The sequence below is a fragment of the Cetorhinus maximus genome, chromosome 23, assembly GCF_964194155.1.
Source record: "Cetorhinus maximus chromosome 23, sCetMax3.hap1.1, whole genome shotgun sequence".
NCBI lineage: Eukaryota > Metazoa > Chordata > Chondrichthyes > Lamniformes > Cetorhinidae > Cetorhinus > Cetorhinus maximus.
In genome coordinates this window covers 6,693,930-6,721,679 of record NC_135901.1, presented here as the reverse complement: position 1 = coordinate 6,721,679, position 27,750 = coordinate 6,693,930, and positions in this window count along the sequence as shown.

Here is a 27,750-nt window from a genome sequence, read left to right as displayed (position 1 = left end):
AAGGAAGTAGTTCAAACTCAGCTCGATCGCAATATTTGCGTCTTGCTCTGTAATGTTGAGCGTCGCTCAGTTTTTGTACAGGTTCAGCCCTGCTCTGTGTCTCTGTGGGGTTCAGCGCGCAGTAATACACCGCGGAGTCTGACAATTCTGTTTTAGACACTTTCAGCGGGACGGTGCGATTCAAATCATTGAACTCCGCTGAAAAACGGTCTCCTGGGAATCTCTCGGTGTTATCGATGTATCTGTTTCTCTTCAGCAGATACTTTATGGATCCGCTGGGATACTGACGGTACCAGAATAGATAAGGAGTGCTGCTGCTTGTAGCTGTAAAATTACAGAGCAGCTGAACATCGCCTCCTTCACTCACTGTGACTGCAGCCGGTGTCTGTGAAACAGAATCTCCTCCACAATGCCCTGTAAGAGTCAAGAGCGATATTCAATTAAACGATGTCACTTCAAATGTCTAACTCCAAAAATCGGCCTGTCACCCGGAACCTGAGAAATAAATCATGGCATCTAAATAGAAATATATTTCCCGCAGCTCAGGTGCTGTAAAGGGAAGGTGCTTGTGTCAATTCAATAAAACTTCCCTGAATAAACATTCAGCACCTTCTATCGAGATCAGTTCCTCACCTTCATCTCCGGTGATTTGAAGGGAAAACTGGGAACAGCCGGAGGGTTTCGTTCGAACTCTTGTATCTGTCAAAGTCTCTCAAGCGCACAAATGTAGTCTAGGATCCCAGCCCAACTCCTCTGTTCTCAATCACTCCGGGAATTTCGCCTATTTCTCCCAAGCAGTGTTCCGTGTTGGTACAAGGTGGATCGCGACGATTTTTCACATTTTGGATCAAACTAACCTTGTGTTGACTGAACTACCCGATTAAATGTAATGCCTGGACAAGATGTAAAACATAGAGTTTCGCAATTTGTGAACCTACCAATTAAAAGAGCTGCCGCTGTGAGGAATAAGTTCAAAGTAACGGGCGACATGTTTGTGGAGAGCTCGCGGTGGATATGACGAGAACGGACTGAAGCTGAAATTCGTTTCACCAAGAATTGGTTAGAGGTTCAGTGACATCCGCATCGTTGCTGATTGGATCATTGCTGATAGCGTCATCAGGTGACATCCAATCAGCTTAAAACTCCTTTGTTTTCAATTAAGCCAATTAGCTCACAGCTCCTTTGATCTCCGATTCATACAACAGGGAATGGGGCAGGGTTTATACCCAATGTTGGCCCTTTAACGATTCAATCTGTCAGGCGGAGGAAGAGAAGGAAAGCAGTGAATGCCATTCCAGTTTCAGAACCGGAGCACCCAAAAGAGCTGTTGTCTGACTATGAAAACTCCCCGCAGACGATACACGAGGCCACTAGCTCCTGTGGAATTTGAATACAACAAAGTGGTAAATAGACAAATACCACATTTGAAATGAATTCAATGATGGAGGAGGGGTGATTGGCTTTTTGACGGATTCAGGGTGTACGGACACCTCGTGCGCTCAGCAATCATGTCTGAATTGAACATTATAAATATTTACAACATACCTATTTTAGCAATTACCATGTTTGCAGAAATTCATTAGTTAGCCACGGCAACGATGGCTTCTACTGGAAATTATTGTCTGCATTTAAAATTGATTGCTTAAACGTACGCGTCATGACAACTTCTACGGTATTTCCCAAATCCTCAATCTCTTCCACCTAAACAAAAAGAACACCAGCACCTACAATTTCCCCTCCCAGCCACATACCATCCTGACATGCGTTCTTTCACTGTCAACTTTCCGGAATTCCCTCCCTATAATCACTATCACAACATCCCATCACAAGAACAGATGAACTATAGCTTTTCAAGAAGGCGGCTCACCATCTCAATTTACTCAAGGGAAATTATTTGATGAGCAAGAAATGCTGTCCTTGCCAGCGACGGTCACTCGCATGAAATAATAAAAAAGAGTTTTCAATCTATAACACATTCCGACAACCAAACCAACAGCCAACCCATCACCTACTGCACTCGGGACTCTGTCGGTTGGTCCGTGTCGATTAACTCAGTATGATCAGTGATAAGTTTCTGCTGGAAGGTCATCTGTCTGCAAAGTTAAATCTGTTAATATCCCCACACACGCTCCCTGACTTTCTTTCATAATCCATGCTATTACTGCCCTCTGGTGGCCCTCACTTGAAAACATTTTCAAACTCAGTTCAGAGAAAGTGGGGAGCTCAGGGTAATGTGCTCCCCTTAAATACACACAAAGCTGATATTATGATTAAGCACAGGAACCTGACAGATTTTCTACATAATTGTTTTGTGATGGCCTTCACATCTAGTGTCCGCTATAAGTGACATCAGCAGGCAAAGTTTCTGAGTTACAAATTGCCGGGAGTAGCTGTTCGAGGGTTTAACTTGGATTCCAACATTGTGAGTCTCGGGGAGCAATAATAAACTGCAGCATTGTTCAGTTGAAGCCTGGAGATGGTGAAAATGCTGAATTTTGTCAAGTTGTCTAGTGTGCAGAAATAAACAGATTTTTCTGAAATCCACTTTATCTTCAGAATCGTTTAGATATATAATCAGATTAAGCACTGGCTGTTTTTCAGCGTGTTACTGATATCGGTTGTTGCTCCATGTAGTATTATTTTAAAGTGACATTTTAAAGTCACCAATTCTCCTTCTGTCTTAACTCATGGGGAGAGCGGCTGCGTGACAGAACCTCCGTGACTCAGATCTGATAAAGACGCTACAATAGGGAAAGATAAAACAGCCTTTGTCTGGAAGATGTGTGTTTTTAAAAATCACATTAATCACCACCAGGTGCAGCCTAAAATTTAAAAATAAATAAATAAATAAGCAAAAAATGCGGTATAGTTTCGGATCGGAAATTTTTCAACTCAGTCTCGTGTTCTTCAGGCTAACAAGTGCTGTAAAGTTGTACCTTATAGTGCCATGTTTCCGCCATCAGAGGCCAGTAAGATAATGGTTCAGTGACGGGGCGATCTCCAGACTCACCATTGTCCAGTAACTTCATTGAGAAAATGTGATTAAAGGAACAAATGCCGGAACAGAAACATTAACTTTGCACTGATGGCAAACTTATATTTTTAACGAAATATATTATTATGAGTTGCCAATGTTGCTATTACTGTTGGCATGTTGCAAATATCCGACAGAAAAATTTCGAACTGCACCCACGAGTTGAAACTATAAAATGAGCTTTTGAGAAGAATATCAAGAGATTCCAATTGACACACTGAAAGTGATCACAGTGTGGAATAAAGAGTCAACTGGAATGAGTAAGGAAAATACACTGGGATCGTTGAATGCTACAACTGAAAGCGAGATGTAAGGCCTCTCCAGTTTGGGGAGCTATACCAGGAAGAAGGGAATAGCAGTGTTCATTTGTAATTATCCTGTGAACTGCAGGTTGACGGGAATTCACATAAATGATTGTACAATGCAATTCTCAATACACGGCATCAGGGAGCAGTGTGAATCATTGAGAAATATTGAATGTGAACGGCCCGGTATGAGCTCACAGAAAGCGTGAGCCGGGGTCAGTGTGAAATATTGAATATTGGCGGGTAAACTCTAAAACCTGGCTTCTTTAGTTAATTCAAGAGAAAACCCCTCTGAATTGGACCTGAAGCTGGTGTTTTGCTCCTGGTTAATTCTTCTGAATATAATATTTATCTCCCGGTTCTAACCCCGACCTTCATAGACAATTTCTCCAACTGGTGTTTCATGTGCTCTGATAATGCTCCGGATTTACAGAGCCTGTTTTCCATTCTGATCTGCACAGATGTGACAGGTGAAGATGAGGTGATGCAGCTCCCTCGGCGGGTGGTTGTTAGTGAAACGGGAATCGTGTTTATGAACTGCACCATCACCATTGCATTTGACATCGTGCGTTGATACAGGGAACTCCCGAATCAGCCGACCCAGCTTCTGGTGATGGCAACAAGAGGAGCCGATCAACACGGGAGGATCGCTGCTTCAATCGTTGTAGACAACAAGCTCAGTGTCCTGACTGTGAGGGGCGCCCGGGTTACAGACACGGCCACCCATCTATGCGCCGTGAACCACTGTGCAACAAACATATAGAGAGCTCGTACGGAAACCTGCGCTGTGTGGAATAGCGGCTCCGCTTTCATTGGAGGATCGACGTTTCCAGAATCTCAAGATTTAAAAGGGGGTGAGAAATGAAGAGAGTTGGAAACACAAACGGAGAAAAAGCAGGTGTAAGCGCACAAGCCACAATGAGTGAGAGGAAAACAGAAAGCTAAGAAGTTCAGTAATAATACGTGACGAGAACAGAAAATTAGGAAACTATAGAAAGTGCAAAATAACGAGTGTAATGTACAGAGATTTTAGGTCTGGTAAAATCATAAATAAAATGAGTCATAAATAAAGTAAAAAGCCCTTTCCTTTAACACCCCTCATCTTTCCTTGATAACGTTATGAAGAGAGCAGCTGAGAATCTAAAATGCCAATTATTTATTTATATCACTGTGAACCTGTCTACAGTGTTCAGGGGCCATCAATGGTAACAAGAGAACTGAAAACTATTGAATAAAACAGCAGATCAAATGTAGAATACTAAAAACTCTTGACCGTTCAGATCACTCAGGAACGCGTTGACGTGTCGGTCACTTTCAGATGTTCATTGTATTTCGTTACATTTTCAAATGTATCAGGATTTTTATCCTCTGTAACTTTTTTGTGTTATGACTGCCTTACAACATCTCTTCTCCATTGCTCACACACAAATAGCAAGAAATTATTAAGAAAAATAGTAATAACTGTAAATATCTATGTTAATGCTGCCATATTACCCTTTCCTTCATAATCTATTGTTAGAAACCGATGCTCAAGTTGCAAACAGCAAGAGGAACTCGGTTGACCTCACATATTTCATCATGTTTTATCTCTCCAATCAGTATAATTGACATAGTGTAGCTTCTGTTTTCTTTCTCTCAAAAAAACTAGACCGTCAAAAGCCCAGCTGTGCCGGATGTGGGCAAAGAGATGATGGGAGGAGAGAGGTAGAACAAGTTAATGCGACAAATGATCTTAAAGGCGAAGGCAAGCTGCTTTCATTCCAGCCCTATGTTCTTAGTTTTCTTGTATCTATTCTCTTGTTATGGGCAATTATGGCATGGCCAGCATTTATTGTCCGTCCCTAACTTCACGTAAGAATATTGTGGTGAAACTTCTCCTTCAACTGCCAGAGTGTGCATGATGAAAGTGTTCCTCCAGTGCTATTCTGGAGATAGTTTCAGGATTTTAGCCTAGAGCTAACACAAGGAACTGCACCTTATGCCGGGATTAGAATTGGGTGTAATACATAGAATTGCTGGATAATATAGCGCAGGAGGAGGTCATTCGGCCAAGTGTTCCTGTGCTTTCCAGTCTAAAGAACTATCCAATAAGACCAACTACATAGTCTTTTCGCATAGGCCTGCAGTTTTTATTTTTCAAATATACATCCAATTACTTATTATTGTGTCTGTCTCCCACCCCCTTTCAGGTAATGCTTTCAAGGTCATAGCAACTCGCTTTGAAAATAATCATAAATTACCCTTGGATTTTTCTGTCAATTATCTTGAATCAGTATCCTTCATCGTCGTTCCTGCTGCGTGTAGAAATAATTTTTCCTCATCCATTTTATCAAATCCTTTCATAAATTTGGTCACCTCAATTAAAATTAAAATAAAGTTCAGTTTCTCTACCCATTCCACGTAACTGATGTCCATGATCCTTGATGCCATTGTGGCAGAAAATGGAAAAATATGGCTTTTCATAATTTTCCCAATGAGAGATTTTATTTTTCACAGTGGCAAATGCCTTTGCTTAACTGCTTGCCTGCAGATTGATGATGTTTTTGCACGGATTGGAGCGGCGTTGAAGCTCCCAGGTCCTCAATCTGCAGAAAAAGAAGGTTCTGTCTTTACTCTCCGCCATAGAGATTGACAAATGGATAAAATGTTATTGAGCGTCATGACAAGCATCGAATTTTCCTTTCGCAAACTCGCAATCCCCGCGCCTGGTGTTCTGACGGTACAATATAAACTGGGGTGCCTGGTTCGGGTATCGCCGGTACCAGAGCGATCCGGATCATCAGAGCTGGAGCTGTAATTACACTTCAATTGCGGATTATCTCCCTCAGGTACCTTCAACTCATGTTGATGCTGCGTTACCCAACTCGCTCGGGTTTTACCTGGAAAATAGTGTACAAAACATTCGTTAACACGCTTGCTGATTGTGAGCATTCCACCCCACGTGGGGAACATCAATCACAATCTACCTACAAGGGGCGCTGGAGCATTCAGACCAAAGGAATGAAATCATCTCAGTATTTACATATTGCAGGGGGCAGAATGAATATTCATATCAACAAAGGGTTCATATGCCCCAATATAACTATTAAAAAGGGCATTAGGAACAAGTCAACAGCGACATCTTTGAAGTGCTGGGTATATATTCGAGCCTCAGGTAGGGCAGACAGCAATACTGAACTGCAGTTACGCAACAAAATACACTATACCAACGCTCTTATGGTACATCCAGTATCCCGGGGAAGTTCCCAGATATTTGCTGAAGAGTTATAGCCAGGGAAAGGCGGGATGCTTCTCCAGGTTTCCCTGATCGGTTTTCCGCTGATTTGGATCAAGACAAGGAAACAGTTCCTTTAAATATCGCCGGGGCTCGTGTCTCTGACTCTGCCGTGTATCACTGTGGACTGGAATTAACACCGGTTGGTCTGTAAAAGGACTGAACGCAACAGCCAAATTGAAAAAGAAAGCATCAGGAAATTTGCTGGAAGCACTTTGGCACATCTGAACACACGGCAGAGGGCTTTAGGTAAAGGCAAAGCCTGTTCTTCTTTTCCTGAGCGCCCCGCAGTGTTACAGACCGGCTGCTGCATTATCTTATTGTGTCCACCTCCTGTAACGGCTGCAACAGAATGTAAAATACTTTGCTGAGCATTTCTGTCGCAAGACCATTAGTTTTCAAAATGATACGAATTCTCAGAACGCATTTTTGCGTTATGTTCAGAACATAATCGATGTAAATGGAACAGAGCAGGCCTTCTCCAATGCTGCATGTGCTGCTCTCGGCTTGTTATTTATTCGGATTTATTTGAAATCAGCTCGAGCTGCTGATAAGTTAAAAAACTTCTCGTTTCCCCCCAATCTGCCCCCTATTCTATTCACCTTATTTCATTGCGGCAGTGTTTTTGTACGGGGCTCCCTCTGGTTCCTGTCACTGTGTCTCTCAGCCCGCAGTAATACACCGCACCGTCAGACAGCCGCAGGTCACGGATGGTGAAATTCCCCTCACTTTTCGAAGTGTCGATCGATGCAGAAAATCGAGTCCCTACGCCCTCTGCTCTGACAACATCCCCGTAGTTAAGGATGTAGATCAATAATTTGGGTGCTTTATCCTGGTCCTGATGGTACAGTTGTAAGGAATATGAGCTATCCGTGCTCGAGTAGCCGTAATTAATGGTCATCGAATGTCCTTCGAAATGTGTCGCTATAAGCGGCTCCTGTGATACCGACTCTGCACCACTAACACCTGTCGACATTTAGAAATACAGAAACTTTAAGCTTTTATCATCATTTTAATATACTTAATATCATCAGGTGACGGAGCACATTGGAAATAGAGACAAAACACAGTGAACACAGAACACATTGCCTGCAAGGAGATTTTTAGCTGTAAACTTACCAGTTACGAGAGCTGCAGCCGTGAGGAACGAATAAAACGTAATAACCGACATGTTTGCAGACAGTTGAAGCCGGATTTGAATAGAACGTGCGGATCCTGAAATTGTTTTCGTGAAGAGCTGGGTTAATGTTGAACAACACCCGGTGTCTCTGCCGATTGGTTCATTCCTGACAGAGTCAACCGGTGGGCCAATCAGATCCTTTATTCTGTTACCCGTCCAATCAGCGGAGAGTTAATTTATCATCCAATTTATGACATCAGAGCGGGCAGCAGTGAACGGAACAGGGTACAGGACAGGATTTCAACACAATGTTCTCCCTCCAATTGTTTCAGTCTCTGAGGTGGGTGGAGTGAAGGGAAAGACTTCATATTGTGCTGGTAGCATTGCCGGAGCCTCCCATTAAAAGAGCTGCACACTGATCAGTACAGATACTCACAGCTATTAGAAAGGTTGGTATAGAGGGCTAGAGTGCCCAGAAGACTTTGAATGAAACAACGTGTCCCATTAGACAAACACGACCTAATATAAAGGTGGGTATAGAGGGTCAGGGCGCTCTGAACGCTTTGAATAAAGCGACACGGTCAATTAGACCACGTATTGTATAAATAAAATGGGGGCTGACTGACAGGCTTGTGCAGAATGTGAGAGTATAAGCAGCAGATGAGATCAGACAAACTGTGGGGATCTGCTCAGTGAAATATTTTTACAATACCTTTACATTCTTAATATCTCGGTCGTTCATCGTAATAATTATGATAAAACAATGTGTATTTGAAATTAATGCCTCTATTTCAGAATATGTTTCTTTAATTCTTTTTCTAAATGAAGTATCTGAATAATGTTTCAAACATGTGAAGCAGCAATTTTTCGAGGCTTGGGGAAAGAGCGGAGAGGTGGGATTAATTGGATAGCCCATGCGAAGAGCCAACACAAGCACAATGGGGCGACAGGACTCCCCCTCTGCTGTATGGAGTATTAATGGACCCCTCTTCTCCCGTATGGTGCATTGATGGACTCCATCTCTGCTGTATGGTGCATTAATGGACTCCTCCTCTGCTGCATGGTGCATTGATGGACACCTCCTCTGCTCTATGATGTATTGATGGACTCCTCCTCTGCTGTATAGTGTGTTGATGGACTCCTCCTCTGCAGTATGGTGTGTTGATGGACTCCTCCTCTGCTTTATGGTGTATTGATGGACTCCTCCTCTGATGAATGGTGTGTTGATGGACTCCTCCTATGCTCTATGATGTATTGATGGACTCCTCCTCTGCTGTATAGTGTGTTGATGGACTCCTCCTCTGCTGTATGGTGTATTGATGGACTCCTCCTCTGCTGAATGGTGTGTTGATGGACTCCTCCTCTGCTCTATGATGTATTAATGGACTCCTCCTCTGCTGTATAGTGTGTTGATGGACTCCTCCTCTGCAGTATGCTGTACTGATTGACTCCTCCTATGCTGTATGGTGTGTTGATGGGCTCCTGCTCTGCTTTATAGTGTGTTGATGGACTCCTCCTCTGCAGTATGCTGTATTGATTGACTCCTCCTCTGCTGTATGGTGTGTTGATGGGCTCCTGCTCTGCTGTATGATGTATTGATGGACTCCTCCTCTGCTGTATAGCGTGTTGATGGACTCCTCCTCTGCTGTATGGTTTATTGATGGACTCCTCCTCTGCTCTATGATGTATTGATGGACTCCTCCTCTGCTGTATAGTGTGTTGATGGACTCCTCCTCTGCAGTATGCTGTATTGATTGACTCCTCCTCTGCTGTATGATGTATTGATTGACTCCTCCTCTGCTGTATAGCGTGTTGATGGACTCCTCCTCTGCTGTATGGTTTATTGATGGACTCCTCCTCTGCTGAATGGTGTGTTGATGGACTCCTCCTCTGCTCTATGATGTATTGATGGACTCCTCCTCTGCTGTATAGTGTGTTGATGGACTCCTCCTCTGCAGTATGCTGTATTGATTGACTCCTCCTCTGCTGTATAGCGTGTTGATGGACTCCTCCTCTGCTGTATGGTTTATTGATGGACTCCTCCTCTGCTGAATGGTGTGTTGATGGACTCCTCCTCTGCTCTATGATGTATTGATGGACTCCTCCTCTGCTGTATAGTGTGTTGATGGACTCCTCCTCTGCAGTATGCTGTATTGATTGACTCCTCCTCTGCTGTATGGTGTGTTGATGGGCTCCTGCTCTGCTGTATGATGTATTGATGGACTCCTCCTCTGCTGTATAGCGTGTTGATGGACTCCTCCTCTGCTGTATGGTTTATTGATGGACTCCTCCTCTGCTGAATGGTGTGTTGATGGACTCCTCCTCTGCTCTATGATGTATTGATGGACTCCTCCTCTGCTGTATAGTGTGTTGATGGACTCCTCCTCTGCAGTATGCTGTATTGATTGACTCCTCCTCTGCTGGTGTGTTGATGGGCTCCTCCTGTGCTGTATAGTGCGTTGATGGACTCCTCCTCTGCAGTATGGTGTATTGATTGACTGTTCCTCTGCTGTATGGTGTGTTGATGGGCTCCTGCTCTGCTGTATAGTGTGTTGATGGGCTCATGCTCTGCTGTATGGTGTGTTGATGGACTCCTCCTCTGCTGTATGGTGTATTGATGGACTCCTCCTCTGCTGAATAGTGTGTTGATGGACTCCTCCTCTGCTCTATGATGTATTGATGGACTCCTCCTCTGCTGTATAGTGTGTTGATGGACTCCTCCTCTGCTCTATGATGTATTGATGGACTCCTCCTCTGCTGAATAGTGTGTTGATGGACTCCTGCTCTGCTGTATGGTGTATTGATGGACTCCTCCTCTGCTGAATAGTGTGTTGATGGACTCCTCCTCTGCTCTATGATGTATTGATGGACTCCTCCTCTGCTGTATAGTGTGTTGATGGACTCCTCCTCTGCTGTATGGTGTATTGATGGACTCCTCCTCTGCAGTATTGTGTGTTGATGGACTCCTCCTCTGCTGTATGGTGTATTGATGAACTCCTCCTCTGCTGAATGGTGTGTTGATGGACTCCTCCTCTGCTCTATGATGTATTGATGGACTCCTCCTCCGCTGCATAGTGTGTTGATGGACTCCTCCTCTGCAGTATGGAATATTGATGGACTCCTCCTCTGCTGTATGGTGTATTGATGGGCTCCTGCTCTGCTGTATGGTGTATTGATGGGCTCCTGCTCTGCTGTATGGATTAACTCTTCCTATGCTGTATGGTGTGTTGATGCACTGCGCCCCTGCTGTACTAGGTCATTGATCTCCGCCTGCAACTGAAATGATTGAACCAAACACTGTTGCCAACTCAGACCTGCCTCAACATCGCGATGATAAGTTTTATTTGGTTTAACATTTCCAACCCAACCATCAAGAGCTGATAGTTAACAACATGAAGACAAAACGATAGCAGTGAAAAAGTAACAGGCTTCAGCCGATCCTATTACCCCTGTCCCTGCAGAATGGATGGCGTCTGTGGACCTGTAGTTCACAAAGGAGTCAGCACATTGAGGAGAGCAGTGGCCGCTGTGGAGATTGTCAGCTCGGAATGGTTGTTTTATCTCTCAGTGCCTCACTGCACAGTAATACACCCCAGACTAATACACCCCAGTTTCTGATCCCACGGTGCTGACCCTGCCGGGAATGTTTTAACTTCTTGCTGGGTAAATGAATAGGTTGAAGAGTCTGCCTGTGGTGTTTCTGCTAACAGTTGATATGATAAATTTCGGGCTACGATTCAGTCGTATTCTGTGCCAGTGAATACTCTCAGGGGCCCTGGTGATTATATTTTACTGCATTTCAATCGATTGCCCCTCTTGTGTAAAGATCCGCTGTAACTGGTGGATCACAGTCTCTCCACAGATAACTTATGATACAAAAGAGAAGTACCATGTTCTAATGGCGAACACGATTCTCCACAAAGTCCTCACGTAAAATCAAAACCAGAAGCTGTAATTCCATTCATTGGATTTTCCTGGTTTCTGCACTTGTTGGATCAGGAATATTGCTGGAGAATTGATTTAATTTGGGGTCATTGAGATTTACATTCAAATATATTTTTATGGTAAATACCTTTCATATCGTTAACGAGAGCAAGGGAGCAATCGAACGCTGATAAATTTTTCTCTCTGACATGCCCTCTGGAGCCAGGTATCTCATTTATCCTTTTCAATAAAAGACTCAACTGTCTCCTATAGCTCAGGAAGGGCTGGTGGGCCAACTCAGAGTTCCATAGAAGAGTTATATTCGAATCAAAGCTTTAAACCTGTTTCCCTTTCCACAGATGCTGCCAGACCTGCCGTGTATTTCCAGCACTTCCTGTTTTTTTTATTTTAGAGCATCCGCAGTATTTTACTTTTGTACAAGGATGGGCATCTATTGTGTCTGATGGGGACTGAGCACATCAACTAGTTTGATGCTGCGATTTCTGCTGGATTTCATTAGAGCCGAGAAAATGAGTGGAGACCGCATTCGGTTTTGGAAACGAATGTCTTCATGTAAAATGGAGAGTTTTTGAGGCCTGTTGTTGTGGCCAGGAATGTACATGGCTTGTACAGGGAATGGAATGTAATAGCAATGCTTGGATATTTTCAATGAATCAAATAACTACGATGGGCTAGAGAGCCGGCTGGACGGCGAAATGCTTGTTCATCAAACGTGCTTGTAAGTGACAGACAGAGGGAGGAGCAGATTGAGAGACAGAGAGAAAGAAAATGAGTGAGGAAAGACAACGATACAAATGAAGGAGAGACATGGAGATAAACAGAGAGAGATAACCGGGGGAGAGAGAGAGAGAGAGAGATGGCGTAGCCGCTGGACGAGTAATGGAGAGGCCCAGGGTTTTCCCCCTGTAACGGTCTGGGAATGCGGGTTTGAATCCCGCCATGGCAGATGGTGGAATTTGAATTCAATTTTAAAAATCTTGAATCAAACTTCTAATGGCGACCATGAAACCATTGCCAATTGTCATAAAAACCTATCTGGTTCACTATGTCCTTTGGGGAAGGAAATCTGCTGTCCTTACCTGGTCTGGCCTATATGTGACTCCAGGCCAGCAGCAACGTGGTTGACTCTTCAATGCCCTCTGAACAAGGGCAATTAGGGATGAGCAATAAATGCTGGCCCAGCCAGCGCCCACATCTCATTAATGAATAAATAAAAAGATGAAGGTACATTAAAGGGAACATATGCAGCAACATGAGCAATATTCTAAATGGAAGCAGGAATTCCAAGAAGGGAAAGAAAAATAACATAATGTTGCACGTTATCAGGATAGGATGATTTCTGAGAGCCACTTGACCTCCTGGATTACGTGACCAGTCTCATAAGCACCATGTTATCGTGCCCATACCCGCTGTAATAAACGCACTGAGACGATCCGGGAGCTCCAATTACAGGAACATGATACTGTTACATTATTATATCGCATTTCTCGCCTTCTTCTTATTATTATTATAATATATTTTAGCGCAGGTGACGTTATTCAAGCTTAATTTTAAATCCTGGCGATTCCCTTGTTTATTTCAATATCTCAGCCATTACTGGTTAAAATAAGTCTGTTTTAAACAATATGAAACAACCGAGATTCCAATGGGATGCCAAGTCTCAAATATCAACACAGAAAAAGGATGCAAATAGGACGACTGACATATTTGGGATTTAAATATAACTGTTGTCATTTTAATACTGCCTCTGAGCTATGGTTAAATATTTTATCTACTGTAGCTGCTCCTATGAAGTGAGCACTTTTCTGAACTCATTGAAATAAGAGACTGGTATAAATTGGATTTTTTGCACTCTGAACTTCAGGGAAAACGGGAAAAGTAGAAAGGCAGAGAAAGTGTTTGTGAGAGAGGGTCAGAAACAGAGACAGGGGAGATAGAGACACAGAGACCGAAAGGCAAAACGAGACAGAGACCCCAAGACCAAGAGAGGTCCGGAAAAACCGAGAAAGACAGGGAGAAAGAGAAAGTCAGAAGAAATAATCGGTCCACAGCAAACATTGATTGGTGCCCAACTGTCATCAGTTCTGAGAGACCAGCCAATCCTGTCGCTGGGACACGCCCTTAAGTTTCTCAATAAGTGAAGCCTGCCCCTGATCCGAATTTCCTCTTTACAATCAGAACAGAAGTGTCAGCATATTTCCAATCTTATCTTACTTCTTCTGAACTCTAATCCTGTCACCATGTGCTCCCCATGTTCCTTACTGCTAATAATGGTCTTTCTGCCCGGTGAGTCAATGTTTAAAAGGTCAGTGTCCATTACTTGTGTTATCTTCACTCCCAGATATTTGATACATTCTGTGCTTTGTTGCAGGAACAAATGGTAAAGATTCAGTGTCCCAGGATCCCCCTGAAGTAACGGTTCTGGAAGGACAGAGCATAAAACTGGACTGTAATTACTCGACAGCTGCTGTTCCAACTCTGTTCTGGTACATCCAGTACCCCGGGGAAGCTCCGAGATATTTAATGAGGATATATAGCTTGGGGGATGCAAAGAAGTCTCTAGATTTCCCAGACAGGTTCTCAGCTGTTTTGCACAAAGGAAATAAAACGGTTCCTTTAAATATCGCCGGGGTTCTTCTCTCCGACAGCGCCGTATATTTCTGTGCCATGGACCCCACACTGCTGCAAAGATATAGCGGATCCCGTACAAAAACCCCACTGAGAGTTCCAGTTAGTGCTCAGAAGAGGGCGCTCTCACACCGATAAACGGAAGCAATGGCTCAGACTGCAAGAGTCACAGAGTCTTCAATAAAATATCGAAACAAAGTCAGCGCTGAAGAAGAGCGGGCGGGCAGCAACTGAGGAATTATATTATAAAAGGAAAATACTGCGGATGCTGGAATCCTGAAACGAAAACAAAAATACCTGGAAAAACTCAGCAGGCCTGACAGCATCTGAGGAGAGGAATACAGTTAACGTTTCGAGTCCGTTTGACTCTTCATCAAAAATTATATTAGTTGACTTTAACTTGCAAATATGCTAAAAATGAATTCCATAAATAAATTTGTATTGCGCTAACTCACATTTAGCCTTTCCATGATCTTTCCTCGCCTGTCTGAACTCTTAAGCAGCCCTTTCCCCCATCTCCACTCTCTCCTTCTAGATCCCTTTGTCAAAGCCGGCACATCGTGTCTATTTGCTGAGACTATTTTGCTGGTTCAGAAACAGTGTGTAGAAAATGAAGACATTTCACCAGGTTGTGTTTTAACCCTTTAAAACAAGCCGCGAGCACAATGTAACCACCCAGCAACTGGGTTCAAATGGGGCTGTGGGGGAGGGGTGGGGGGGTAGGGGAGAAGTGAAACTTTTCGAACAGGTAATTATGGAACAAACACATGTCCAAACCAATATTTCAATCCGAATTTTAATCGACCTCCAGTCCGGTTATCCTGTTTGCGTATGCATTTCAGATCTGAGTCATGGAGATTTTGTCACTCCTCGAAAGTTTAGACGGAAGAGAAGTGGCCGCTTTAAGTATCATCTGTGATATTACATGCGTTGAACTATGTTTTATCCTGGTACTGGCTGGTCCCGATCGGGCTGTATTTACAGGGGCAGTCTTACTCATATTTCCAGGCAATCGGCGAGGCAGGAAAATAGCAACAGCACCATTCAAGCAGTCACACCTTTCTCTGAGCGGAGAAAGTGGACTCTGAAGAGCTGATCAGAATCAAGGCTCACAGCTGGAGTTTATGATAGAAATCAGTCTCATCCCCGTACTTTGGGATGTGCCTGACAGCTCCTGACAGATGGTGTTTGTACAGAATCCGGGGCAGGTTCAGCCACAATGTTCATCGGCGCTGTCAGCCGCTCAAACACAAACCGAGATGAAACCGCATTCACCTCGGATGAAACTGTCACCCAACTGTTTCCAACAGAGGCCGAGAAAAAAAGCTGCAGATTCCGATCCGTCCGACTGATCCATCACCAAATGAATCTGCAGGTTAGACCGCCTTCCCTGCTTCTGATCAGCTTTTAATTCCCTTGAACTCAGGTCTCAATATCCAGATCAGCGCCGGGAAAGATGTTTCTGACTCTCAAACCAGACCGACTGACGTCACATTGATTATCGGATGACGTCACAAAGGTTACAATGTGATGTCACGCAGACTGCAGACTTATGTCACATGGGTGGATGCTCTGGCGCATGCGCAGCTCTCAACCTCAGACGCCATGAATGCCGAATCTCCCTCACAGCTTCACTTAGTCATCACAAGTCCCAGAGCCCCGAACCTGGCGGGCACAGTGTAACTGGTGCTGGGCTCAGTTTGATGCACAAAAGCGATGCCTTAAGCCGGTGGCTATCTTGGCTTGAATCTTCTGACAGTTGTTTTATACAAGTGGATAGCATCCGACACATGAATCTGAGCTTCACTTTAGGGATTGTACCCTTGGATATCTTTCTCTTTCCCACATGTGAGCGTGATCACTATTTCTGACAGCAATATTTCATTCATCCGTTATTCAGATCTGTTATCTTCTGCTAGACTGTAGTTTCCATTATTGTATTATCTTGCACGACGCTAAATTGCATTTTTTGTTCATTTTACAGGATGCTGGCTAGGCCAAAATGCATTGCCCATCCCTAATTGCCCTTGAGAATGTGCTGGTGAGCTGCCTTCTTGAACCGTGGCAGTCTGTGGTGTAGGTACATCCACAGTGCTGTTAAGAAAGGAGTTCCAGGGCTTTGACCCAGCGGCAGTGAAGGAACAGCTATACATTTCCAAGTCAGGATGGTGAATTCCTTGGAGGGGAAATTCCCAGGTGGTGGTGTTGCCAGGCATTTACTGCCCTTGTCCTTCTAGATGGTAGTGGTCGAGGGTTTGGAAGGCGCTGCCTAAAGAGCATTGGTGAATTCCTGCAGTGCATCTTGGAGATGGTACACACAGCTGCAACAGTTCGTCGGTGGTGGAGAGGGTGAATGATTGTGGATGGGGTGCCAATCAAGTGGGCTGCTTTGTCCTGGACGGTGTCAAGCTTCTTTAGTGCTGTGGGAGCTGCACGCATCCAGGCAAGGGGTGAGCATTCCATCACACTCCTGAATTGTGTCTGGTAGATGGTGGACAGGGAGCCAGGAGGTGAGTTACTTGCCCCAGGATTCCTAGCCCCTGGTCTGTTCTTTTAGCTACTTTATTTGTATGGCTAGTGCAGTTCAGTTTCTGATCAATGGTAACCCCCGGGATATTGATAATGGGGATTCAGTAATTGTAATGCCATTGAACATCAAGGGGCAATGGTTGGATTCTCTCTTGCTGGAGATGGTCATTGCCTGGCACTTGTGTGGTGCGAATGTTATTAGCCACTTGTCAGCCCAAGGCTAGATATTGTCCAGGCCTTGCTGCATTTGAATATGGTCTGCTTCAGTATCTGATGGGTCGTGAATGGTGCTGAACATTGTGCAATCATCAGCGAACATCCCAACTCCTGACCTTATGATGGAGGGAAGGTCATTGATGAAGCAGCTGAAGACGGTTTGGCCGAGGACTCTACGTTAGGAATTCCTGCAGTTATCATCCTGGAACTGTGGTGGTTGACCTCCAACAACCACAACCATCTTCCTTTCTGCTTGGTACGACTCCAACCATAAGAGAGTTTCCTCCCTGATTCCCATTGACGCCCGTATTGCTAGTACTCCTTGATGCCACACTCAGTCAAATGCTGCCCTGATGTCCGAGGCAGTCACGCTCACCTCACCCACTCACCTCAACATCCGTTTGAAATTCAGTTACTTCCTGTTGAAGTCTATACCAGACAGTACGTGCCCTCTATGGTCCTTTCTGATAATGGTCATGCTGCTTGGTGATTCAATATTTAAAGAATCATTGTCTATTTCATGTGTTAAATTCAATCCCAGATTTTGACACATTCTCTGTTTTGTTACAGCAATGAGTATTGTCGACCAAGTGTCCCTGGGTCCCTTTGAGTTAGCTGTGTGGAAGAACAGACCGTAATGATCAGCTATAGTTACTCCATATCTGTGAGCTTTCTCTACATCTGTTGGTACATCAATCTGCCTGGTAAGGTCCGAGATATTTACTGAAGAGCTATAACTCGGGCCATTCTCCGAGTCTCAAAATTTCCCAGGCCGGCTCTCTGCTGATTTGGACAAGGCTAAAGGCAGCAATACAAATGTTTCAAAGTAAACCTGTCAGGTTTTGCTCTCTGTGAGCCCAGGAACAAACTAAAGTCCTAGATGGACATCAGAAACACTTAACTGAGCAGCAAATACTCGCTGAGGTTTCTGTGTGAGTTTTCGGCTTATATCTGACACGGCCTCACAGCACAACAATAGACTGCTTCGTCCTCCACACTCAGGCCTCTAATATTGAGATAACCAGACTTCTTAGACTCGTCAGCAGCCGCTAGATATCGTCCAGAGATTTCATCTATTTTCAGTCCTTTTGTTTGCTGATTACCCAACTTGAAGGTTGTGCCGGCTTCTGCCAATACCATTGCATACTGTCTATAACCTGGTCTGTATATACATATTCTAAGTGCGCTGCTCCCCTTCTAGCGCAGTTAATGTCACTGGTGAATGAGTTACTGGATCTGGACATAGTCCGCCTGTGAAGATAGATGAAGAAAAGAGCAGGAGCTTAAAGAGAGTCGACCTAAATGTGTATCAGGTCTATGAGTGTGTGTAAATACCCATTTACCAAACTATCGTTACCTGCATTAATTCCCAGTACAAGCTGTTTGGATCAATCTGCTAACCTGCCTTGATAAACGTAATCCAGTACTTACTGTTCAACACAATTGCCAGTATTATCAGAAACACGTCTGAGTGAATCTCTCTCAGTGAATGTGAATGGAATGATCCAGAGATTGAGAAGGAAAGAGGGAACCCGGGCACTGTTCAGCTCATTGTTCAATCCACACACTGCAGGGGGCCAGGCCCATTGTGACCAAAAGATCATAAGAGCAGAAGTAGGCCATTCGGCCCATCGAGCCTTCTCCGCCATTCAATGAGGTCATGGCTGATCTAATAATCCGCAGATCCATTTTCCTACCTTTTCCCCATAACCTTTGATTCCCTTACTGATTAAAAGTCTGTCCATCTCAGCCTTGGATATACTTAACGAGCCAGCCTCTACAGCCCTCTGCGGTAAAGAATTCCACAGATTCACCATCCTCTGAGAGGAGAAATTTCTCTTCATCTCTGTCTTAAATTCGCGACCCCTTACTCTGAGAGACCTCACTCAGGATACCATCCCTATTGGCTGTGGCGTTGGTGACACGTGCCTTTCTAATTAGCACGCTTGGGTTTGGCGCCCTCTGCTGGCGGATTCTGTTCAATCCAGTTGAGAATTGGGGCCATCGAGTGGATTTCGGGTTTACTGATTCACATATCAAAACATCAAGTATGTTCTCCCAGAAGTCCAAATTGGATCTAATGAGACTTGGTCCTTATCTTTGTTGATGTTTATGGCGGAAAGTAATGATAATCCTTTGTAAATCACTGTTAAGCCGCCAAAGAAATGCCATTTACATGAATGTCAAGATATTGGAGAAAGTAGACAGGGATGGCACCAGGGCTGACGGCCTTGAATGTGAGCAGGCTAGAGAAACTGATATTAATCTTCTTCTGCCAAATTATTAAAGGCGGCATTTAATCGAAATATTGAAAATGATAAGAAGTTGTATGCATTGGATTGCTTATAACTGTTACCATTAGCAGAAAATTCGAAAATACAAGGCCACCATTTTGAGAGCAAAAAAGACAGGGAAAGATTATATTCACTTATTACACTGCCGCTTGTTCAGAGCTGGAACCGCTGCAAAATATCCGGCTATGTGGGAAATGCGGGGACGAAAGATGAATTATATAACTCTTTCAATGAGGCCTAGACATGATTGGCCGAATTGCCTCAGTCCTTCCTCTAAGATTCTAAGCCCTTCATGTCCCTCCCATCTTGTTTGTTCTCAGTCAGTTGAACAGTGAGCAGGTGCAGGATGGTCAGAGAATTCTGCAGATTCAACCGTCGCTATTTCCGCTTCACCAGTTCCAGGTGCAGTTGAGAGTCACCGCACACTTCACTCAATATTGAGTCTGCGGTATCCCGCCCATAGCTTCCGTTTGCTGATCTCGCTCCGAACGATTGTGTTATTGGAGGTATAGCTGCAGCTGGTCCATTCCTGTCATTGGTTGGATCAGCAGTGCAGTGGGACGGGGATCTGTATTTCTGCTCCGATAGAGGTTTTCTCACACTGCAGAGTCACAGACTCAGGAAGTACGACGGGGAACCGTCTCGCTCCGCTCCTCATCATTATCTCACTTCTCAGTAAGTATTTCCTTCCCAGTAAAACTTCATTCTCCTCCTGACAACTGTGACTCAGATGCTATTGTTGGTAAGAAGAAGGTGATGATGATGATTATGTTGATTAAAATGAGGCTGAGGCTAATTGTTGTTTTTACTATATTTTCTTGTTAGAATGGAGCCACCCGGAAACAGTGGAACAACCGGTTGCTGAAATAACGGCGGAAGAAGAAAGAAATGCCACCCTAACTTGCACCTTGAAAACAAGCGTTTCTGACCCTGATGTGTACTGGTACAGTCAGCGCCCCGGGCAGCCTCCACAGTACATACTCCGTATCCTGGGAGGGGAGGTATACAGACACACCGACATCACCGATCGCTTTTCAGCTACGTTGAATAAAACAGCCAAAATTACCGAGCTAATGATCTGCAACGCCCTGATCTCTGACAGCGCGGTATATTTCTGTGCCATGCAACCCACACTGTTGCAGAGATATAGCGGATCCCGTACAAAAACCCAGCACTGAGAGTTCCAGTTAGTGCTCAGCAGAAGGCGCTGTCACACCGATAAACAAAAGCAATAACCCCGCCTCCACAGTGAGAGTCACGGGGACCATCGTAAAATTGCAACAAAACACAACCCCCTACAAGATCCGATAATGAACACTTCAGCAGTAATATCAATGTGCGAATTCAACTCACGCATCCAACTCACCTTTCTTTTCCTTTTATGCCTTTCCCTGCCGACTTGCTCTTTCTCAGCCTCTGTCTCCACCCGTTACCAATAACTTCAGACATCCTCTTCTTCCAATCTTTACTTTAAACGTTTCAGGTCATTGATACTTTTTGTAAATTAACTCAGACTAACCCAGCTGTCCATAGATTCAGGCCCAGTTTTGTCCGAGGTTGCTAAGGAAGATTCCCTTTATTACTGAATACTTTACTAATCCTGAAACGCTTGTATTCACCCTGCTCTCCCCCAGTATGGAATGCCTGTGAAAGTACAGCAGTTCTTATAGAGAGGCAGAGTTACATCATTTTCGAACGGGATATTATTATTATTATTGACTTCAGCTCCTTACAATTGGGTCCGATGCGTGATAACACTGCCTGCTGTAGCCCCGCCCACAGCTTCCCGTTTGCAGCCGTCCCTCTGACCCGCCTTGCCTGCCCTGTATTATTGGACCGATTGCTACCTCTGTTCTGGTTGGCATTGTTTGGGTCAGCAGTTCAGTGGGGCTGGGCTCGGTATTTCTGCTCTGACAGAGGATTTCTCGGGCTGCAGCATTGCAGAGAGAAGAACCATCCTGTGGAACAATCACAGTCCGCTCCTGATCATTAGATCACTTCTCAATATGCATTTCCTTCCTAGTGAAACTCCATTCACTCCGTTCTGGGAATCCCTGTCGGTTGAGGGTTGTATCGAATCTCTGGCAGGTACAGCCACAATGTTCACCGACGCTGTCAGCCGCTCAGACACAAACTGAGAGAAAACCACATTAACCTCGGATCAAATTGTCGCCAACTGTTTCCAGGAGCGACCAAGAGTACAAACTGCAGAATCAATTCGACCGACAGATCATCACAGAGTCAGATTTGGAGATACCTGTTCTAATCCCCACCCTCAATCGTTTGTTGCTATGTCTCAGGTAGCTTTCATCTCACTTCCTTGTGTCTCCATGGGTCTGTGACATCCTTCGGTGGTGGGCTGACTGACAATGAAACACCCCGAGCTGGACTACAGACAGATAGAGGAACAGCTGCACTTTTAGAGACGGGAGTGGGGGGAATTAAATCTTGGTCTGTTCATTATCACCAACAAACTCGGGATTTTTAATGGTGACAGAAAATCTTCCAGCATTAAGTGAACATTCTGAAGCTCAGTGGTCAGCGGGTGAACTCTGTACCTGAGGTTTGTTATAGAGATCACAATCACTGCCTGGTGAGCTGTGCTCATTGTGTGTAAACTGTCTCCGACCCAGCAATACACTCTGATCAAACAAATCCTGTGAACAGGCCGCGGACAAAGGGTCGATGAAACCGACAGGGGAGAAGGGGAAAGGGTTGTTCAATATTACAGGCAGGCACAGAAACTGCATAAAAAAGCAACAAGTAAATGAAAGTAATCAAATAGATTTATGAAAATCGATTGTGGTACAAGCTCGAGTTGAAATCAGCTAATATAATTCCGCTAACGTTTGGTGTTCTTATTGGATCTTTTAGGAAGGTCCCTGTGACCCTCACTGTGGGGAATACTTTATTGCTACTGTTTCACGGTGTGTGAGCGCCCTCTGTTGAGCACAAACTGGAACTCCCAGTGGGGTTTTTGCACCGGACCCGCTATATCTCTGCAGCAGTTTGGGCTCCATGGCACAGAAATACACGGCGCTGTCGGAGAGAAGACTCCCGGAGACATTTAAATGAACAGTTTTGTTTCCTTTGTGCAAATCAGCAGAGAACCTGTCTGTTAAGTTTGGAGACCTTTGTTCATCCCCCAACTTTATATTTTCAGTAAATATCTCGGAGCCTCGCCGGGGTGCTGGATGTACCAGGACAGAGTTGGGGCAGGTCGGTTGTCGAGTAACTGCAGTCCAGTGTTATGCTCTGTCCTTCCAGAATCATTAATTCAGACGGATCCTAGGACACTGAATCCGCGCCACTCGTTCCTGTAACACAAATGCAGAATTTTTCAAAAGTCAGGGAGGAAATATAACCCCTGTAAACACACTGACTATGTAGACATATACTCACCAGGCAGCAAGACCATTATTATCAGTAAGGAATATGGGGAGCACATGGTGCCTGGTATCGAGCTCAACAGAAAACCACAGGTTATTCTAAATATGTTGATCCCTCTGGTCTGATATTAAAGTGCAACCCAGATCAGGGTCAGGTCTCACTTTTTGAGAAACGGAGGAGTGTTTACCCGAGAGGGGATTGACTGGTCTGTTGGAGCTAATATCAGTTCCCCACCAATCAAGGAGAGCTGCAGACAGTTGGTTTCTCTGAATACTTCTATCTTTCTGATATTTTTAACTTGTCTGTCTTGATGTCTGCCTCCCTGGTGGGTCAATATCCCCTTATAGGAAACATTCCCTCCGCAGTAAAACGCATGGGAATGAATACAAGGAAACAGGGGGGTGAATACAGGATTCACCTGTATCCTGTACAGGCAAGCGCGCAGTTACGCGTAAACACCTCCAGGCGGCGTGAACGTTAGCCTGGAGTACTCTCATTGATATCGGAGTTAAAGTCAATCAGGAAATGTAGTTTATGTTTGTCTCATTCAATGAAACCATAGTGACCAAAGAGCTTAGGGACGGCGTGGTAAATATAAACTGCACTGGTGCAGAAAGTAAATATGAAGCAAATATGGATTTAAGGGCAAAGGAGTGAAATTATTTACAGGCAATGAGGAACCAGCAAACAACACTGCTAAATTAAATGATTTTGAGCCGGCGATGACCAGTGGCGTTAGAAATCCCCCAGAGATCCAATCACCCTAAATAAAATAATCTATTGTTGTAAAGAGAAGGAAAAATTTATTCCCAGTGACCGGTCAAGAGTTCTCTGCATTGAGACAGCCAATCCCTGCGTGAAGCACTGAATGACGTCTGTTGACAGCAATCAATAATAAGCCGATTGGTGAGAAAGTCATTCACTATAGGAGGAGAATGTGAAGCTTTCCTCTCTCCCCCTCTTCTCCACCATTGCGAGCCCTGGGCTCGGCAGCAAGTTCCAGCCTGGAAATCAGACCCTGATTGATCTGCCTTTTGTTCATCTTCATCGTCATGAACAGAAACCCCCGCAAAGGCCTGTTTACAATAGGGTCCCTGATGCTCTGGATATTGTGTGAGTTTATTTACCTAGTCAGATGCATTGTCTAGCCAATCTCTTAATGCCCTTTCGTGGTTTGTGTGATTTTTCCTTTGTTTACAGCCGTTCAGTGTGAGGATCAGAGCTCCCACCCTGAGCACGTGGTGTGTCGAGAAGGGGAACGGGTTGAAATGAGCTGTCGGCTCTCTGTTGGCTCTGGTCATACCGTAGCCTGGTACAGGCAAACACTGACAGGGGCTCCGACATTTATTGGCTCCAAATTTCAGGAGAGCGTGACAGAAGGACGCTCCAGATTGTTCTTTGATCGAGTGAAGAATTTCAACACCATCTCTATAGACAAAACAGCCGTCCAGGACGCCGGAATCTGTCACTGTGCGAAGCAGACACAGTGAGACAAAGAGCGGTCCGGCTGCACAATATCTTGCTCACTTCCGTGTTTCCGCTGCACCTTTAACCTTTACCCAAACGGGGCCTTTTGAACTGCCGGCGATGTTCAGAAACGTTACTTTCTCATTTTCAAACTTCCATCTGGATAAAGTTAGAAAATTCCCAGGCAGTTGCTGTAGATACGGCGCCCAGCAACATATTAAGTAAAACTTGGTTATACAACATACCAAGTAAAGATATGGACAGACAAAGGTATCTGACTCTCATATACCTAGATAGGTACATAAACGAGAAAACGAAACATAAGCAAGGAGATCAATAGATGGGTAAATAAAAAGATCGATACATAAATAGATAGATAGATAGATAGATAGATAGATAGATAGATAGATAGATAGATAGATAGATAGATAGATAGATAGATAGATAGATAGATAGATAGATAGATAGATAGATAGATAGATAGATAGATAGATAGATAGAAAGATAGATAGAAAGATAGATAGATAGATAGAGAGAGAGAGAGAGAGAGAGAGAGAGAGAGAGAGAGAGAGAGATAGATAGATAGATAGATAGATAGATAGATAGATAGATAGATAGATAGATAGATAGATAGATAGATAGATAGATAGATAGATAGATAGATAGATAGATAGATAGATAGATAGATAGATAGATAGATAGATAGATAGATAGATAGATAGATAGATAGATAGATAGATAGATAGATAGATAGATAGATAGATAGATAGATAGATAGATAGATAGATAGATAGATAGATAGATAGATAGATAGATAGATAGATAGATAGATAGATAGATAGATAGATAGATAGATAGATAGATAGATAGATAGATAGATAGATAGATAGATAGATAGATAGATTGATAGATGGATACAAAGATAGGAAGAGAGGGAGATAGATCAGTTTATTATGCAAAAACAATTATAAATTTATATAATTTAATATAATTATGTTCCGTTTACATATCATGATGCTAATTTCATTCTTGTTTTGGCAGCTGTTGTTTGTAACTCGGAGACATTTCGGATCTCGGTGTATGGGGGAAGTGAAGGACGAACTATTTCACTTCATCATTCCGCTACTTTCGCTACCAGTGATCTTGGATTCTGTTACCGGCAATTCTCCAATCGAGCTCCCTAGTATCACGTCCCCACACTCAGAGATGAAATAGTTGGGGGAAGGTTTAAAATATCCTGGAATCGTGAGAAAGGCTCCATCACTCCCATTGTTAACAAAGTCCGGCTGTCAGACACTGCGGTGTATTACAGTGCAGTGAGACACGGGAAACAAAGAGGTGAGGATCTTGTACATAGACACTCTCGACATGGAGACTGAGGGGATAAGCAGCTCACGGGTATTCGAAGTGCGTGTGATTGATACAAGTAAAATCAGTCAAAAAATTGTACATTTTGTTATCAGAGCAATTTATTAGAATAAAATAATATTTACTTATCGGTACGAAAGATATCGACTGTAAAGGATATGCAAACAATGAAGCACTGAAGCAACCAGAATAAAGAAAGAAGGACTGTTTGTTATTGAGTACAGTTCCTGTACCTACATCTCAGCAGCGCCAGAATGAGGAATACTAGATACATCCTTACAGTTCACAGGCCAATAAGCAAACAAGAAACAGTTGGCATTAGATGAACACGAATCGAGTAAACACACTACCGGATAACTAAAGAAACCAATTTCAAGTCACGTGGAATTTCTGCTCCTGGGTTGGTTGTAACTGATTGTTGTTCACACGATGTAAGAAGCGGTTTGTTGATCTGCTGCTCCCTAACCCAGCGGCTCATATCAGAACATGCCATTTGTCTGAAGACCAGTAAGTTCCTCTCCTCCATGTGGAGGAAACTGAGGGGAAAACCTGTCGCTTTCTGCCAGTGGCTCTGGAAAGGAACATATCAGGCGCTGGGTGTTCGAATCCAGTAAAATCCTTTCCTGATAGAATGAATGGAGGCTGGAGAAATGTACCTCACAAAGGAATCAACATCTTCCGGCAGCTCCCAGCGGCCTTTTATTCAGAGACCTATTTCAGGCAATTGAAATATCTCTTGAGGGAAGGGAGTTGAAAGGGAAATGCAGTTTTCTCGTTGTTACATCTTTTCCTTCAAGGCTTAATTTTACATTTGTTTTTCACACTCGTTATTTGTACTTTCCTTTATTCATCTTTTCTTATTTTGTTAATGTCCTCTCCCTGACTTGAATTGGCAAACTTTTCTACCCACTCTTGCTCTTAATCTCCCTTTTCATGTTTGCTCCTCTGTTTTCCCTGCCTGGGTTTCCACTTATCTTTATTTCGCATTTTTTGAACTCTGTCTCTTCACTATTTTCTATCTTAAGCTCATGCACTGTAGATTTCCGTTATTATTACCGGATACTCCAAAACACAGCGGAGGAGCTCTCCCACTGCGTGTCGGTTTCTGTGCGGACTCTGTTTGCTACTCTGTGGCCTCACAGTGCAGAGATAGGTGGCGCTGTCTGTCATTCGGACGTCCCTCAAGGTGAATTTATTGACTCACCGGATTGCAACAGTGATCCTTCCTTGTTGATCGGCCCCACTTGTGGCCATAACCAGATGCTGGAGGGGCTGTTTCGGGCGGAGTCTGTCCCAGTACGGGACGGTAGCCGAACAGTTCATGGATACGATTCCCACTTCACTGAGAACCAGCCGCCCAGGGAGCTGCACCACCTCAGCTTCACTTGTCACATCCGTGCAGAGAAGTGCACAAACCAGCACGAAAACTCGGTAAATCCGGAACATTATTGAACCGGATGAAATGCTTGTAGACCGAATTGTCCACGGAGATCGGTTTAGAAACAGGGCACGGAGAGTAGATTCAGGAGAATTAACAACCAGACAAACCCTCACTTCAGACCAATTTCAGAGGCTTTTTCGCGTGAAAAACCGAAAGAACCTGTGCTCGGGGTGTGCCTACTCCGGAGCTGCCGTTAGTGAGAAGCACTTTCCGTGTGGAGAAGGCCATTCAGCCCGTCGAGAGAAGGCCATTCAGCCCATCGAGCCTGCCCTGCCTTTTACCCATACTATCTCCATAACCCTTTACGTTATTGTTAATCAGAAATCAATCAATCTCTACCTTAACTACACTCAATGATTGAGCTTTCACGGCCCTCTGGGGTGAAGCATTCCAAAGATTCGCAACTCTCAGAGTAAAGAAATTTCCACTCATCTTCCCCATTATTTTGAAATTGTGTCCCCTGGTTCGAGACTCCCCAGTCGGGGTAAACATCTTACCTGCATCTACCTGTCTATTCTTTTAAGTGCTCTGTAGGTTTCAATCAGATCACCTTTCATTATTCGAAACTTTAGAGAATACAGGCCCAGTTTCCCCAATCTCTCCTCATAAGACAGTCCCTCCATTCCAGGAACAAGTCTGGTGAACCTTCGCTGCACTACCTCGAGGGCGATACTATTTCTGAGTGAAGGGGGCAAAAACTGCACACAGTACTCCAGGTGCGACCTAACCAAGCTTCTAT